The following is a 16,696-nucleotide window of genomic DNA, read 5'->3' as shown; positions in this document are numbered from 1 at the left end:
CAAAACAAGTTAAGACTTCTTCCGATTTCTTCCCAGCAATATGCAGCCTCAGCAGGGTGTGGGCCAATACTTGACAGACGGGGAAGTATGAATCAAGGGTTTTCTCTCCAGCCGAGCTGCCTTGCCAGGCAAAGGCTGCAGACCTGCAAGCTCTGGGGAACACGTGCAGACCCTTGCCAGATCCCCAGGAAAGGGGAATCAAGAGTAAGCATATAAAAGGGTGCAAAAGGTCTCTTATAATAATAGGAATTCCAGTTAAAGCTGCATGGACATATCACCTTCTTACATATCAGCCGGGCAAAATCCAAAGTCTGGTGGCACATTCTGCCAAAGAGTCTGGGTGGAACCGGGTGCTAGGTACGTATGAATAACTATTAATAAGAAAAGAACTTGAAAATATTCCAAGTGAAAAAAGGCAAGATGCCAAACAGTTAATTCCCATCTTTAACTTCTTCATTAAAGGGCAATCTGGAGTACTAATGGTCTGTTTGTTTATATTTGCTTGTGCCTAATAAAATCCTGAAGGAATACATAGCAGACTAAGAACAGTGACAGAGACCTGCTAGGAGAAAGAACTCAGCACATGAGGTATAAATCTGAGATGAAGACTTTTTTTTGGTACCATTTTAACTGCTGGTTTTTGCTCTGAAATGGAAGTGGTGGGGTACATTGTTTTTTTTTTTCTTTTGTTTTGTTTTGTTTTTTGTACCAGGGATTGAACTCACAACCTTTTACTTGGCAGGCAGGTGCTTATGCTGCTGAGCTAAAACCCTGGCCCCTAACTGCTGGCTTTTGAACCACGCAATCCTATCACTTAGGAATGTTAAATGCAAAAAGACAGGTCTAAGGGCCAGGGATTTAGTTAGCTCAGTGGCATAAGCACCTGCCTGGCAAATTATAGCATGTAATCAGAAGTTTGGGTAGTTGGAGCAAAGAGCTCTGTGTTCTTTATAATGGTCAGAAGTGTCACAGTACTGATTAGCTGAAGACTTTACTAAGTAAAACATCAATGGTAATCGCAAAAGAATAAAATTAGAAGCCAGGCGAGGTGGCCCATGCCTGTAATTCCAGCACTCCAGAGGCTGAGGCAGGAGGATCTTCACAAATTCGAGACCAGCCTGGGCTACAAAGTGAGCTCAAGGCCAGCCCGAATTGCATAGGGAGACCCTGTCTCAGAAAGACAAAAAAAAAAAAAGAGAGAGAATAAGATTAGAATTGTGTAATTTCTAAACCAGTACAGACTGGATCCATGGGAGAAGGGAGAAACAATTTGAAAATATCCAAAATGAGGCAAGGAATATATGTGTGTGTTGCAGGGGCTGCAGAAAAACAGAGAAAAAGATACACAAAGCAAGATGAAAAAAGGGGTCTGATAATGTAGCTCAGCAGCACAAGCACCTGCCTTGTAAGCATGCAGTCATAAGTTCAATCTTCAGTACCAAAAAAAAGTCTCTTAAGATAGAAATACTTAAATTAAATGTAAAATAAAATAAATCCAATATATATTGTTTACAACAGTCTTACCTAGGGCTGGGGACTTAGCTCAGTGGAATAAGCGCCTGCCTTGCAAGTGCGTGGTCATGAGTTCGATCCCCAGTACTGATAAAAAAAAAAAAAAAAAAAAAAAGGCATCACAACAGTCTTATCTAAAACAGTGCCACAGAGAGGTTGAAAATCAAGATAGAAAAGACTTTTTTAGACTAAAACCAACAACAGAAAACAGACAGTAATATCAGAGAAAAATTAATTTTAAAGCAAAAACACTATTAAGGAGGAAATAGTTCATTACATAATTGAAAAATAAATCAGGAAGTTATAATACACAAAAAATCAGCAAAAATACAGAGGCTTAAACTGGGTGTGGTAGCACACACCTGTAATCTCAGCATTCTGGGAGGCTGAGACAGCAGGATTCCAGATTTGAGGCCAGCCTAGGCAATTTAGTGTAACCCTATCTCAAAACACACAAAAGAGAGCCAGGGGTTTAGCTCAGCAGCATAAGCGCCTGCCTAGCAAGCACAGGGTTGTGAGTTCAACCCCCAGTACCAAATAAAACCAAACCAAACAAGAACAAAACGAAACAACCACAGAAAGACTGAGAATTTAGCTCAATGCAAAAGCCCTATGTTCAACAAAAACTTCAACAAAAGTACCACAAAAGTTCCCCAGTACCATGAAAAGAAAAAACAATTTAAAAATTGAAATAGAAATAAAAAATAAAAAATAGATGTATTCAAGAATACAATTAATTGTTGGTCACACAATGGAACACAATTGAATGCCAAACCTAAAAATTAAGAGAAAATGCGTTCTCAAGCACGTTAGAAACATTATAAAGTTTACAATTGTAATAAAGCAAGCCTCGCACATTTCAAAGAACTGCCACAATGCTGATCACACTGTCTGGCTACAATGGAATTAAATTAGGTTGTTAATAACAAAGATAGAAGAAAAAACTCTCTAGATTGTCAGAAATTTAAAACCATATTTTTCTTTTCTTCTTTCTTTCTTTTTTTTTTTTTTCTTTTTTTTTTTCTTTTTTTGTTGAGACAGGGTCTCGCTGTGCATTTCAGGCTGGCCTTGAGCTCACTTTGTAGCCCAGGCTAGTCTTGAACTCGCCATGATCCTCCTGCCTCAGCCTCCCGAGTGCTGGGATTACAGGCGTGTGCCACCAAAAGCATATTTCTAAAGCTGTCAGTTCTTCTCAAATTGATACACTGGTTTTATGCAACTTCTACTAAAATTCCAGAAGGTTTTTATGTAGAATAGACAAAATTATTCTAAATGTTAAATGAAAATGCAAAAATACTAAAATAGCCAACATCATTTTGAAAAAAAAGGATAAAGTGAGAGAACTAGTGTATCCAATTCTAAGACTTTTATAGAACTACACTAATCCCCGCGGCATTAGCAGAGGGACAGACATACAGATCAATGGAATAGGATGGAGAACCCAGAAGTACACTTAAACGAAAATGTCCGACTGAGTTTTCACAAAGGTGCCAAGAGGAAAGAAAACCTTTCCAACAAAGGGTGCTATATATTCACAGGCAAAAATCCGAACCAAAACAAAACAGTCTTGATGTAAATCTCCAACTTTATATAAAAATGATCTCAAACTAGATCACATCTTTAAATGTAAAGATAAAGCTGAAAAACTTTTAGAAAATATAATAGAGATCTATAGTAGAGAAAATGTAACTGAGCTCTAGCAATAAACAATGATTTCTTAAACCTAATACCAAAAAATTGATTCTTAAAAAGAAGTCTGATAAATTGCAATGAAAATAAAACAACCTTTGCTTTGCCAAAACCATGTTACAGAGATAAAGAGATTGGCTACAGGCTGAAGAATGTATTTGTGAACTACGTACCCAGGGCAGGGCATGTAGCTCAGTGGTGTAGCACCTGCCTGGCAATCGTGAGGCCCTGAATTCGACTCCCAGAACCAAAAAAACAAAAAACAAAACCAAACAACAACAACAACAACAAAAACCCAAGCAGACAAATATAAATCATTCATGCAACAAAAGCCTTAGTCTGTATAATATGTAAATGTCAAAACTGAACAGTAAAAACTCCAATCAAGTTAGCAAATGAGTAAATAAATTAACAGATATTGTACTGAGGAGTCATTATAGATGACAAACAAGTAGTTATAAAGATGAGTAATTTCATTAGCCATTAGGGAAGTGCAAACCAAAACCACAATAAGAAGTATCAATATCTCCTCTTATAGCAGCTAAAATTAAAAAATTTCAACACTATAAAATGCTTGCAAGGATGCAGAGAAACTAGATTATTCATATATTACTGATGGGAATGCAAATTAGTGTAGCCATCCTGGAAAACAGATGGAGAGTTTCTTTGAAAACAAAACCAGCTGGATGTGGGGTGCATGCCTGCAATCCCAGCACTTGGGAGGCTGAGGTAAGAAGCTCGCTGTGAGTTCAAGGCCAGCTACACTGCATCACCAGAGCCCGTCTCAACAACAACCTGCAAATATGCAATTCAAAAATTGCACACCTGGCATGAATCCCAGAGAAATGCAGATTTATATTTGCACAATAAACCTACACACAAATATTCACAGCATCGGAGCTGGGGATTTAGTTCAGCAGCATAAGCACCTGCCTTGCAAGCAGGTGGTCATGAGTTCGATCCCCGGTACTGATTAAAAAAAAATTCACAGCATCTCTATCCATAAATACCTCAAATTGGAAATAGTTCAGGTGACTTCAAGGGGGTGAACCCTTAAACAGTGATACATTCATATCATGGATTCTTACTTAGCAACAGTGGTGAATAAAGGGCTGGGGATTTAGCTTAGCAGCATAAGCACCTGTTTGCAAGCAGGCGGTCGTGAGTTCGATCCCTGGTATCAATTAAAAAAAAAAAAAACAAACACACACAAAAAAATAGTGGTGAATAAGTTATTGATAAAGCCAAAAATCCAGATTAATCTTTGGAGAATTATGCTGAGGGGAAAAAAACCAATCCCAAAATATTATGTAATGTCTGATTCACATAACATTTTTGAGATAGCAAAAGTATAGAAGCAGAGGATTAGTGAGGATTTAAGAGGGATATTTGAAGAAACAAAGTGTCACTTTGGGAATAGAGATGATACCTTTGCCAGACACCAAACCTGCTGGAGCCTTGGTGTGGGCTTCCTTGGCCTCCAGAACCGTGGGAAAGCACTTCGCTGTTCTTTATAAATCTCCAGGTTCTGCTGTGTTGTTGTAGTAGCAGAAATGGACTGAGCCAGTGAACTCTACCAACTCTCTGGTAGAAAGGGTTAACTGAAGGAAAGACTTAATTCCAACTTTATACAACCTCTTCCAGAAAAGAGACCTTACAGTCAAAGGAAATATTTCCAACTTGTTCTGTGAGGTCGATGAAACTCAATTTCTCAAACAAATTATGGCAGTCTCATCTGATAGTCTACGAGCAAAAATCTTAAAATATTAGCAAACCAAGTTAGTGGTGTATAGCAAAAACGAAGAAATCATGAGGAAGCCAGGCTAATTCCAAGGATGTAAGAATGGTTTAATGTTAGGAACAAATTCTTCACCTCCCATTAAAGAAATGTTTGAGAAAGGAAAGCAATCCGTTTCTCCTGCTAGCTTGTGTGATTCTGTATGTGCTGGGATTTTTATTAGTCCATTTTTTACTGCTAAAATGAGATACCTGAGGGCAGTTACAAAGAAGTTGATTTTGGCTTGTAATTCTGGAAGGTTCAAGGGCATAGTGCTGGAATTTATCCACAAATATCCTACTCAGTGTATTACTTTTTCCTATAGTGTAGAAAATTAGATGATTGGGGCTGGGGATTTAGCCCAGCGGCATAAGCACCTGCCTTGCAAGCAGGTGGTCGTGAGTTCGATCCCTGGTACCGATAAAATGAAAAAGACAAAAAAAAAAAAAAAAAAAAAAAGAAAATTAGATGATTAAAAACTGAATTCAAATCTGCTGTTACTTTATAATTTTCTACCTTTGCTATACTCTTATATTTTCCCCCTGGTCTTCTTTTTGTTTGGTGGAGGGTTTTTTAGCTTGTTTATTTTTGTGATTCATTTTTTCCTTATTAGCTTGTAATTACATACTCATTTTCTTTATTCTTTTAATCTAAAAATTGCAATTTATTAGTGGGAAAGTTATGCGAGGTAAATGAGAACTATTGTATAGCCTGATCGGTTTTGACATGTGTACATACCTGTGTTTTTCTACCATCACCACAATTTATAGGACAGTTCTGTAACTCCTAAAAGGTCCTACATGCCCATTATAGTTGATGTGTGTTAGGGTTCAGATCTAGAATACCCCCAAAGCCCCCTGTATTTCAAGGCAGGACTTCTGGGAAGTGTTGAATTATGGGGGCGATACAGTTGATTTACTGTGCAGGGGAGGGAGCTAGTTGGAGGTGGGTGCCTCAGGCATGGCCTACAGGAGGATACCTCCCTCTCTGGCTCCTCCTTCTCTATTTCCTGGCCACCATGATGTGAGCTGCTTTTCTCCACCAGACCCTTCCCCCCTGGTCATTCTCCCTTTGACCCATGCATGGACTGAGACCTCTCAAACTGTGAGTCAGGACCTTTTAAGTCATGGGTGTCAGGTATTTTGTCCTAGAGAAAAAGTGACTAGGACAGAGCTCCTCGCCACCTGCAGGTTGCATTCTCAAATAAATGGAAACATGCATTTGGTTATATTATATATTCCTAAATAATCAAGGGTAATACCAATTCAATGTTACCCTTTTCCCAAATAATTCAAGGACCTTAAGGTATTTTCATAATGGAATTTCAAATATCTTCTAATCCACTTGTTTCAACTTTCATATGCACAGGAATCTTGTTAACATGCAGGCTCTGGCTTGGTAGGTGCTATTATGCTTGTGTATTTTTTTCTTCCTATTAATAAAATTATACCAAGAATATGGCTGTTTGTAGGATTGGTTCTTCTGCTAAAATATGAGAGCAAGTTACACTTTATGATTTCCTGGCTTCATTTACAGTTAGGAACTTAGGATTTAATAGAAATGCTAATTAAAGGTTGAAATAAGACATTAGGTCAGATCAAATGATTTATGTTGTTACACCTAATTTGCCCTTGCAGTTTAGTGTTCCATGGAGTAGATGGTAAGAAGGTCAGCTAGATTCAAATCCAAAGAGGACAAGGTAAGCCATACTGGATGGATACTGTACCATATTTTCTTGTCTTCCCAAATCTTTCTTTCTTTTTTTCTTTCTTTCTTTCTTTTTTTTGGCTTTTTTAAGACAAGGTCTCACTATGCAGTTCAGGCTGGCCTTGAACTCATTTTGTAGCCCAGGCTGGTCTCAATAATCTGCAATGATCCTTCTGCCTCAGCCTCCCAAGTGCTGGAATTACAGGTGTGCCCCATCATACCTGGCAATCTCCCTGAATCTTAAAATATGAACTATTCAATAACTTTGCTGTTTGCTGTACTGCCAGTCCTGGTTTATTTCCCTACCTGACAGTCTCCGTGCTTTGACTTCATTTCAGCTTTCCAGCCCTCTCTCTCTCATCGCCCAATTTTGCATCAAACAGGGAAGCTGAGTGTTTCCCACACTAAACTTCCACATCACCAAACCCAAACCAAACTGTTTACTTGGAAGATACGACCTTCCTTCGAAGAAATCGGGAGATGCTAGCCAAATCCCATTAAGCTAACCATATTTTGTTTAATCCCCATAAAGAAACTAACTGTGAAAAGACCAATCCACTATTCATTCATGGTTCCTGCTTTCCTCAGGTTTTTTCCCCACTTCTTCCTGCCAATAAAACTCACCCATTCTGTTTTGCTCATGGGAGTTCCTTTCTCTTTTGTAGCCTGGAAGCTGCCCACCTCGCAAATTGCTAATAAAAGCCAATTAGATCTCTGAAACTCAATCTGCTGAACTGTTGTTTGACACACAGTTTGCTCATGCTGGTGGCACAGACTGGGCCACACTCCCACCACCATCCTCGAGCTGGCCCTCTACTCACTCTGCGGATGGAGCTCGAACAGCGGCTTCTTCAGTCTCTCTGCTCCTCTGAAGCCCGCCTGCCTCTCTCTTGGGGTGTCCCACTTACTGACACATATGCTTTATTTTGTGAGTAAGCTGAAAGTGCCCTGAAGTGTGAAAGCACACTCCTTTACCTTTGGGACCTTTACATGCATAAAACAGAACCTGACTCGGTTCCCAGTCAGTTATTGAATAGATATGTATTTTAGGGTGACCAAAAGAGGCCCTGCAGAATTTGAGCTGATCTTGTGATTTCCTCCATCGGCTGGCACATTTCCAGTAGGACGACGAACCGTGTGCTACCTCTTAATTTACAATAGTTGTACCAGTTTTAAAGAGGCAAAAAAATAAATAAAACAACCAAAACAAAAAACCAAATAGAACCAAAATAAAATAAAAAACCAACTCTCAAGTTAGAATTCAGATTTACTTTGTTTTGTTTTTGTCTTTTTGAAACAGTTTCACTATGCAGTCTAGGCTGGCCTTAAAGTCACAGTAATTCTCCTGTCTCAGCCTCCTGAGTTCTGGGATTACAGACATGCACCACCACACCTGAATGATTTGTCTCTTTATTGTAAACCCAAAAATCGAGTTCAGTCATCCAAGTATTGTAATCCTCTTTCTAATTTTCCTCTCAATCCAAAAGGTTATATTTGTAATCCCATTGAGACGTTATTGGAATTCCAGCTGGTCAATTCCAATCTACCACCACCAACGCAACCCACAGCAAGACATAAAGACACTGAGATATATTCCAAGTTAAGGGCAGCCAAGGGGACCCAAATCCATTTCCCGTGAGGACATGTGGACAAAGGCCACGATCCTAGGCCTCTCCCAGCATTTATTATCTTGTCAAGAAAAGGGAGGGGTTGCTCAGAGATGAGTGATAGGATGTCTGAGATAGCTGAGTAACTTGAGCTGGCTGGCCAGGTGCAAGGAAGGCATCTTTGTAATCTGCAGAGATAAAGATATGCAGAAGGGTCAATTTACACAACCTGATTAAGGTAGCAGGGGAATCGTTTTGGGAGGCTGTTGCTTCGGTTTTTGATATGCAAACTCTTGTGTCCTGGGAAGTCATAGCCTCTTATCTTGAGGCTCCTTCCCAGTTGACATCCCTGGAGTCTGCTCTGCCAGCTGAATCCTTTAATGTGGAGAGCACCATGCATTGACATTCCTTGAGCTAATTGCTCTGCGTCTTGCCAGCTCAATCCTGTAATGTAGGAGAGCGTCATGCTAGGAAACAGGGGGCTTGTCTGATGGCCAGACTTTGCATATTACCACCTCGGCTAGCCTTATTTGCAATGCTTAGAGCCAGTTGAAGAGAGGAGGATATTTCCTAGCCAGCCTTTCACATATCAGTATAAGGAAATGAGTCCCCAAGTAATCAAAGTCACACTAATTGTTTTGGATCCAAAGGAAGTCACCGGAGTTGTCTCTCACTCTGTGATGGCTGCACATGAGCACCTGGGCTAGCCTGTTTGCCATGCTCAGAGTTAACTGAAGAGAAGGAAATACCCTAGCCACCTTTTTACATATCAGTATAAGGAAATGAGTCTCCAGATATTCAAAGTCACAGTAATTGTTTCGGATTCAAAGGGAGAGACTGGGGTTGTCTCCCACATCTCTTGATCTGGTCCTTCCTTTCCCTTTTTCTCCACCACCTCTTCCATCCTTTTGATTAATGCCTTTTTATTTTCCTAATGCTTATTTACCTGTAGTCAATTCTTCCTGGTATACCTCATGTTTGGCTCTAGTTTTCCTGTGTGTAGTGAGGATGTTAATGATACTTCATAGAGAACACTGATAAATCTGGCATGCATATTGGGCCTACTGTATTTTGTACATGTGCCCACCGTTCTGTGGAGAATCTGTGTCCTCTGGTTCTAGCAGTGGCACATGAGCGTATCTTACCAGAGCAGGGTAACTACTGGGTCAGGATGGTAGAGAAATGGCAAGACAGCAGTGCTCCATGCTATCATCTGAGTCCCAGTGCTGGGGATTTAGCTCAGTGGCATAAGCACCTGCCTTGCAAGCAGGCAGTTGTGAGTTCAATCCTTGGCACCGTCAAAAAAAAAAAAAAAATTTAGTTTCTATCATCTGAGGCCCTTCCTTGCCCCCCTGGACTTTCTCAGTTAAGCACAACAACAAAGATTTGGGATAAATGGTATATGTAAAGCACTGAGCCCAGGATCTTGCATGCTGATTTTTTTTTTAAATCTCTATTCCCTTGCTATAATACATACCCAACTCAGCCTTCACCCCTCCCACCCTGCCTTCTTGCCTTTCTCCTTCCTCCTCATTATGATCATTGTGTGGGCACGTGGGTGTGAGATGGGGTCTCCTATGTTGCCTTCACGGCCACGCTCGATGATCCTCTTCTTCAGTCTCCCAAATAGCGGAGACAACAGGCTCCACACCCGCCCATACAGACCAGTTAGGACTATTTCCTTATTATTCCCTGCATATTGTCCCTTGGCCTGGGCCACCCTGTCACCAACCTAACAATGGCATTCTACACTGTTCACCAATTCACATCCATCACTGTTCAGAACCAAGCTAAAGAAGCTGCCCATCCTCCAAGCATGCTCCTTGGCTGCACTGCTTGCGACTGTATCTAATTTTTTTGATTTTTTCCCCCTGCGTGCCTCTCGATTTTTTTTCATTCTGCTTGACATAAGGGTAATTGGGGGCTGGAGTTTCTTTCTTTACCTGTGATCACTTATCCCTTCCTAGGTTTTAATCTTGTCATTATTTGTATAGTTTTTGATCAAATGTTTTAAGAATAACAGGACTTCAGCCGGGGATTTAGTTCAGCAGCATAAGCAACTGCCTTGCAAATACGTGGTTGTGAGTTCAATCCCTGGTACAAAAAACACAACCAGAAAGAAACAAACAATAACAGGCTTCAATTTAGAGGGTGTGGTAATCTGTTTCAGACCTTCTGATTAATCTAATTTTTTCCCTTTTTCTTAATACTCTTAAATCATTTGCGTTACAGCATAAAAATATGATTCCAGGGGCTGGGGATTTAGCTCAGCAGCATAAGCACCTGCCTTGCAAGCAGGCAGTTGTGAGTTCGATCCCCGATACCGATAAAAAAAGAGAAAGACAAAAAAAAAAAAAAAAATTAGCTCAAATACAAAGTGCAGGGGAAAAAAATGATTTAGCAACCAAAGACCTATTTTTTGTTATCACACATATTTTATTAATCCAGTGAGTGCAGTATCTGACTGCTTCAGAGGTTTCCTTCCCTGGTAAACTAATGATAATAGTGAAGCGTTAACAAAGATACTGTGAGACACAAGGGAAGAAAGGTGTACACGCGAAACGGAAACTTGTTGTATTTGTTTCCTCTTTCAGTGCTAAACGGTGAAACAGTCTCCTATTCCCAATAAGTAGCTTCTACTTAGAAATGAAGGAGTTAAAAAAAAACCAAACAAAACTACTTGGAATCAAAGGCCTGGGTCCCATCTGTTGAACTTAACCACTGTAAGATTTAATGGAAAGGCCAGGAGCTGATGAATATAAACTCTAAAACAGCTAAAGATGAAAGCGAATTAAATTTAGTGCCTCTGGGATTGTTGATACATGTTCCAAATTTGTTTTTAATGACATAATTGTTCCATGTTACATTTAAGATTACATCACAGTGAACTGCTTATATGTGCAGTTACACTAATAGAAGCCAATTCCAAGTGTCAAAAACGAAAAAGAGCACAACTGTAATGTTACCAGTAAAAAAAAAGTGTTCGCTGAAAATGAAAGAGAAATACTTCGGCTGAATAACGTAATATGAAGACGTTGGGTAGAAAAACCTGAAAAATCACAGCGTTCAGTTGACATTTTCAACAGCATTTAGATCAAGTAGAAACCGGGGCATTTTCTCAAGGTATTATTCATTTTAGTAGGAAAAAAACAACTCCCAATCACATAAATGGGAATTGTGCTAAATAAATTTTGAGAACATTGTTCAAGAAATATGACATTAATCATATGTATAAATGCTTATATTTTACATTTTAGAACAAGAAATGAAATTCAGCATTTTTTGTTTCTGAGGTCTTCAGATATACACTGTTTTTCTGCTGAAAGTAATTGCAATATTTTCTTGCCTCTGGGGCTCTCCCTTTCATAATTAATCATTTCTTCCACACCGTCCCCTGAATGATTATTCCCCCTAGCTTTAAAACACTTGACAGTAACTAACACAATTTCATCTTCTCGGCTTTTCAAAACATTTTCCGGCCCTTGCTTAGTTCTTTAACCATCTTTATTTCTTCTTAAAAATTAGTTAACAGAATTCTTGCCAGAAGATGTATTTATTCAGAAAAAAACTCTGTAGTGCAATTTGGTTTCCTTGCTTTAAACTTTTAAATGTAAAGCTAAATATTTAAAAAATTTTTTGATATTTAAATTCTTAGACTAACAAACACCTGTTCTTCAAAAGTAGCAATATGGTCACTGCAAACATTTAGGAGGTCTGGACCCTAAGATTTCATCGTTCATTCTTCTGACTTTCGAACCTATGTCCTGGATCATCAAAACCAAGAAGAGACTGTGAAAGCCCCACTAACCACACCGCCAGCGCGGGCAGAGGAAATGCTTTCGAGATATGTCATTCATCTTCACATTTTGAAAGCAGCTTATCCATATAGCCTTCGCAAACATCATTAAATATTGGTGCTTGGGATTTCAATCCTGTGAGGTAAGCTTTCCAAGCCGTAGGCAAAGGAACCTGTTTTTTCTTAAATTTATTTTTCAAAATCAAAACAGCCAGTTTGATTACATCTGAAAGTGTGCAGTTGCCATGTGTCAAGCATCTTTTAGGAAGCCGCCGACAAGTGCATTAAATTAACCGACTTGTAGCCAAATCAGGTTTAAGGAGAATGTGTTTCGGGTGCCTACGGTGATAAACGAGTTCCCCGACGTCCTTAAGCAGACTGTCAAACTTTTATGTTTACTATTCTTACAAATGGAAGGGTGGAAGGGATGCCACAGGGCGCAGAGGCAGGTCTGCTCCGCAGAAGGGAGCTGGACGCGCACCTGTGCACCGCAGCCGCGGATCCCGCCCGGCTCCGCTTGCGGGGGGAGGGGACAGACCTCGCCAGACCTTTGTCCTCGGGACCAGGGGTGAGGGCGACTTTCGGGGAGTCGTGCAGTTAGCATCTGCACCCCAAGAAACCACGCGCCAGTTCTGATCTCGCTGTCGCTACCCTGGCTTAACCTTCCTGGGGACCCTCCGGGTCGGAGAGGGTGTGTGTGGGGGGTGACGGCTCCCCCAAACCCCCGCAGGGACGGGGAGAAAGGACCGCAGACCAAGGGAAAGAGTGACAGAGCCCAGGCTTTGCCAGCGGCCCCGCAAACCCGCAGCTCCCGCCCAGCTCGCTCCGCGGGCAGGGCCGGGTGATCCGGGGCCGCAGAGCCGGTTCCGCCCGCGGCCCGCCGCGCCCGCACCGCCCCCGTGAGGCCGAGCTGGGGACGCTGCCCCGTGGCGGCGGCGGCTCCGCTGCGCGCCGGCCGGGCGGGCGGGCGGGGGCATTCCTCCCGTGCCCCCTCTTTCGCGCTCTCGCTCCTGTGCGGCGGGAGAGCCGCGGAGCCGGGGAGGGAGCGAGGGAAGGGGTGGAGGTGGCGGGGGGAGGCCGGAGGGGCGGGTCCTGCCTGGGGGCCGATCCCTCCTCCCCTCGGCTGGGCTCCGTGGCGGCGGCGGCGGCGGCGGCGGCGGCTCCATTCCCCCTCCTCCTCCCCCGGGAGCGGCGGCGGCGGCGGCGGCCGGGCCGGGGCCCCAAGCGTGGGCCGGGAGGGGGGCGGCGGAGGCCGCGGAGGAGGCGCGGAAGGTGGCCGCGTTCCGCTTCTCAGGCCGCGCCGATCTGCTGGGCAGCCCGCCCGCCGGTGCCCAGGGGCCCCGCACGGTGGGGCCGGGCCGGTGGCTGAGGTAATGGGGGCGGCAGCGGGGCCGCACCGAACGGGGGCGGGGGTAGCGGGGCCTACGGGGACCAGCGACCGAGCGAGGCGGGGAACGAGGGAAGTAGAGGGCTTCCCGAATGGGGAGGGGGCGGCGTGAAAACTCTGCCCTGGAGCGAGGGCGGCGGCAGGGAAGGAGAAGGCGGGCGGGGTAGGGAGCTGAAAGGCGAGGACCCCCTCCCGTACCCGCCATCTTGTCTCCCCCCCAAGCTATGGAAGCCAAGCAGCCAGGCCCCGCCCCCGCCACGCTGTCCAATTGGCTGGGCCAGAAGAGAGTCCCGCCTCCTGTGGGATGGTCCCTTGGCCTCCCGGTTCCCGATGATGGGCATGTCAGACGGCCAATAGACCCTCTCCTCCCTGCCCCGCTCGTTCGCTGGCGCTAGCTTTCTGTGAGGGTCGGAGTCGGAGTCAGTGAGTCTCTGGTGCGCTCTCCGTGTTTTGTGGAGAGATGTTGTTTCCCTCTTTTCTCCTGTTCCGAGGGCTGAAGATTCTTCTGGAAAAGGTGCCCCTTTCGAGGGGCAAGGGCCTTGACTGCGACCTTCCCTAATCTCTTGAGGCTCTTGTGTGGAGCGCCGGGGGTCCTGTCTAAATGCAGAGACGCCTCATTCTTGGGGGAGGGGTGGGCGAGTAGGGGTGCGCAGGGCGTCCTGAGAACCTTTAGGTGGGGTTGAGAAAACTCCCGCCAAATCAAGGCGGGTGTAGACTGTCAGCTCCCTGTGGGCGAAACCCGCTTGGTTTCCTCAGCAGCAGCCCCGCTGCGGGGCTGCTTCCTGTCCAGGGATGAAGACAGCGCCCAGGGGGAGAGGGCTGGGGTTCAGAGATTCCTGAGCGGCCAGGAGCTGGGAGGAGTGTAGCGAGGCCTTAACTGGAAGAGGTTTAGATGGTCTACTCTGGGCGCCTGCCTCTAATCCCAGCACGCAGGAGGCTGAGGCAGGAGCGGTTAGTGCAAGTTGGAGGCTAGCCTGGGCTCTGTAGTGAGGAGCCTGGACAGAATTGTTAGATGATTGTGTTCTTTGGCTCAAATGGGCTGTGGGCCTCCCTTTTTCGCAGCCAGGTGGTTTGTTTCAATCATGCTTAGTGTGGGAAGGGCCTTTTTTTTTTTTTTTTTTTTTTTTTCCTCTTTTTCGTTTTTATCAGTACCGGGGATCGAACTCACGACTAGCCTGCTTGCAAGGCCGGCGCTTATGCCGCTGAGCTAAATCCCCAGCCCTGGTGGGAAGGGCTTTTAAGTAAGGGTATTAACCTGCCTGGCACACACTTGTGATTCCAGCACTCTGGGAAGCGTGAGGCAGGACGGTTGTGCATTCAAGACCACCCCGGATTGCATAGCAAGGCCTTGTTCCCAACCCCCTTCAACATCCCAAAAGTAATGATGTTAGTAATATTAAGGAGTAGCAATCCTTAAGAGTTAGATTTTATAGCTGTTATTTTATTGGTAGTATATGCAGGCACAGAAAGATTAAGACTTTTTCTAGATCACATGAAGCTGAGATTAGATCCTGGATTGCCCCAGAGCCTCTTTTTGTACCAGACAATGGCATCGCTGTAATGTTCTTACCTCCCTGTAGATGAGCAGTACAGACAAGAAGGTCTGGCTTCAAATTGTAGCTTTATCAGTTACTAACTTTTCCTTGAGTGACTTTTTTTTTTTTTTTTTTTGTCTTTTTGAGACCTATCAGTACAAGCTGGCCTTGAGCTCACTTTGTATCCAAGGCTTTGTATCCCAGGCTGGTCTCAAACTCACCACACTTCTCCTGCCTTAACCTTTTGAGTGAGTGTGAGTGCTGGGATTACGGTGTGCACCACTACGCCTGCTGTGAGTGACACCTTTTTGAGCTGTTTCTTCATCCTGTGAAGTGCAGATGATAATATGTATGCTTTTTCCCAAGGGAGCTGTGAGAAGTGGCAGAAGGGACAGGGCTTTGTAGTCTGTGAGCTATGCTAAATTAACTATCTCTCCTGTATGGCAGCTAAGGTGATGATCTTTTTTTTCTGTAAAATTCTCCCTCCAATCCTCCCTTTCCAAGTCTCTGCCCACTTTGTGAGACACCGTATCCCCAGAAGTCTTTCTGGTGACAATGGCTTTGATAACTGCCTACCACAGCTTCCTAGGAGTTCATCATAATTCCCTCTAGGGAATGAGGTGGAAACCTTGAGGGCTTTCCATTAGCTGGACGGGCCAGGCTAGGGGAGTGTGTTTTGTGAGAGAAACTTTCAAGATTACAGTGCGTGGAGAATTTACCTTGCTGGTGCTTCAGGCTGTTTGGCCGCTCTCCGAGTTAGACTCTGAGTGGGAGTGTACCACTAGCCGTTTCCCCATGCTGCCCTACAGGGAACACCCTGTGTACTCTGGTCCGAAGCTGAGTGCACTTGCGATGGGCCTTTCAGATGCCTTCCCCACGGCAGGGCCTAGTGAGGGGCTTCCCATGGTGAAATGGGTCAGGAGGTGACTCTAGACCTGCAGAGCCTCTCTTGGGACCCAGTGTTTGGGTACAGTGCTTAGAAGTGCTGCGCCCTTTCCTCCCTTCTGTCTCTTCCCCTCTCATTCCAACACCCCTCCCCATCTTTTTTAACAGAGTCTCACTGTGTTACCCCAGCTGGCCAGGTAGCTGAGACTACAGCCAGGCACCACCACACCCGAGCTGTTTCCTCTCGATCTTCTTGCATAGTTAGCTCCCCAGGGCCATACTCAGCGCATCGCTAGAACCTTAGGCCTCTCTTTGTCGTGTAAGGCTCTCTTCTGGCTGTCTGTTTAGCCATCAGAGGGCTCCTTAAGGACAGGGCTCACAAGTGTCTGCCCTCTCCTTTCATCCACCTAGAGTGGACTGAGTGCTCACTGGAGGAGCTGGGGCACCTCCCAGCATTGGGATAGAAGAGAAGGGTGGACCAACCAGGCAAGCATCCTCAGCTCCATGGAGCTTATGTTCCAGCAGAAGGAAGCCAAGATGAGCCGTACAAACAAGTGAATTGCACAGCGTGGAGGGAGATGGCGGACCAGAAAAAGGAGAGCCCGGTGAAAATGCTGTTGCTGACGTAGGGAGGAAAAGGATTTACAATTTTAATGGAAAGCTCAGAGACGGTCTTGCTGAGAAGTGTTTGTGGGAGGACCTGAGGGGGCAGCAGGCACAGCCAGTCCTCTCGGCGGCCCCTTAGGTGGGATGTGAGCAGGGGCATGCGTACTCATGTGTATCTAGCTCACAGTCTCCTGG

At 44.3% G+C, this 16,696-nt stretch overlaps 1 protein-coding gene across 1 annotated transcript in view; it reads left to right on the top strand.

Annotated features, from left to right (window-relative positions):
* Positions 1-13,309: 13,309 nt before the first annotated feature.
* The window catches only part of Brpf3 (bromodomain and PHD finger containing 3), a 31,787-nt gene continuing 28,400 nt past the window's right edge, over positions 13,310-16,696 (top strand). The window contains exon 1 of the mRNA XM_003473893.5: positions 13,310-13,458. The gene's annotated coding sequence lies outside the window, so the exon portion shown is untranslated. The remainder of the gene's footprint in view (positions 13,459-16,696) is intronic.

Source organism: Cavia porcellus, unplaced genomic scaffold (assembly GCF_034190915.1).
Source record: "Cavia porcellus strain 051 isolate PalLab524CR breed Dunkin Hartley unplaced genomic scaffold, mCavPor4.1 scaffold_28, whole genome shotgun sequence".
Classification (NCBI taxonomy): domain Eukaryota; kingdom Metazoa; phylum Chordata; class Mammalia; order Rodentia; family Caviidae; genus Cavia; species Cavia porcellus.
The sequence above is the reverse complement of the archived record's forward strand: the minus strand, read 5'-3'. Positions and strand labels throughout refer to the sequence as shown.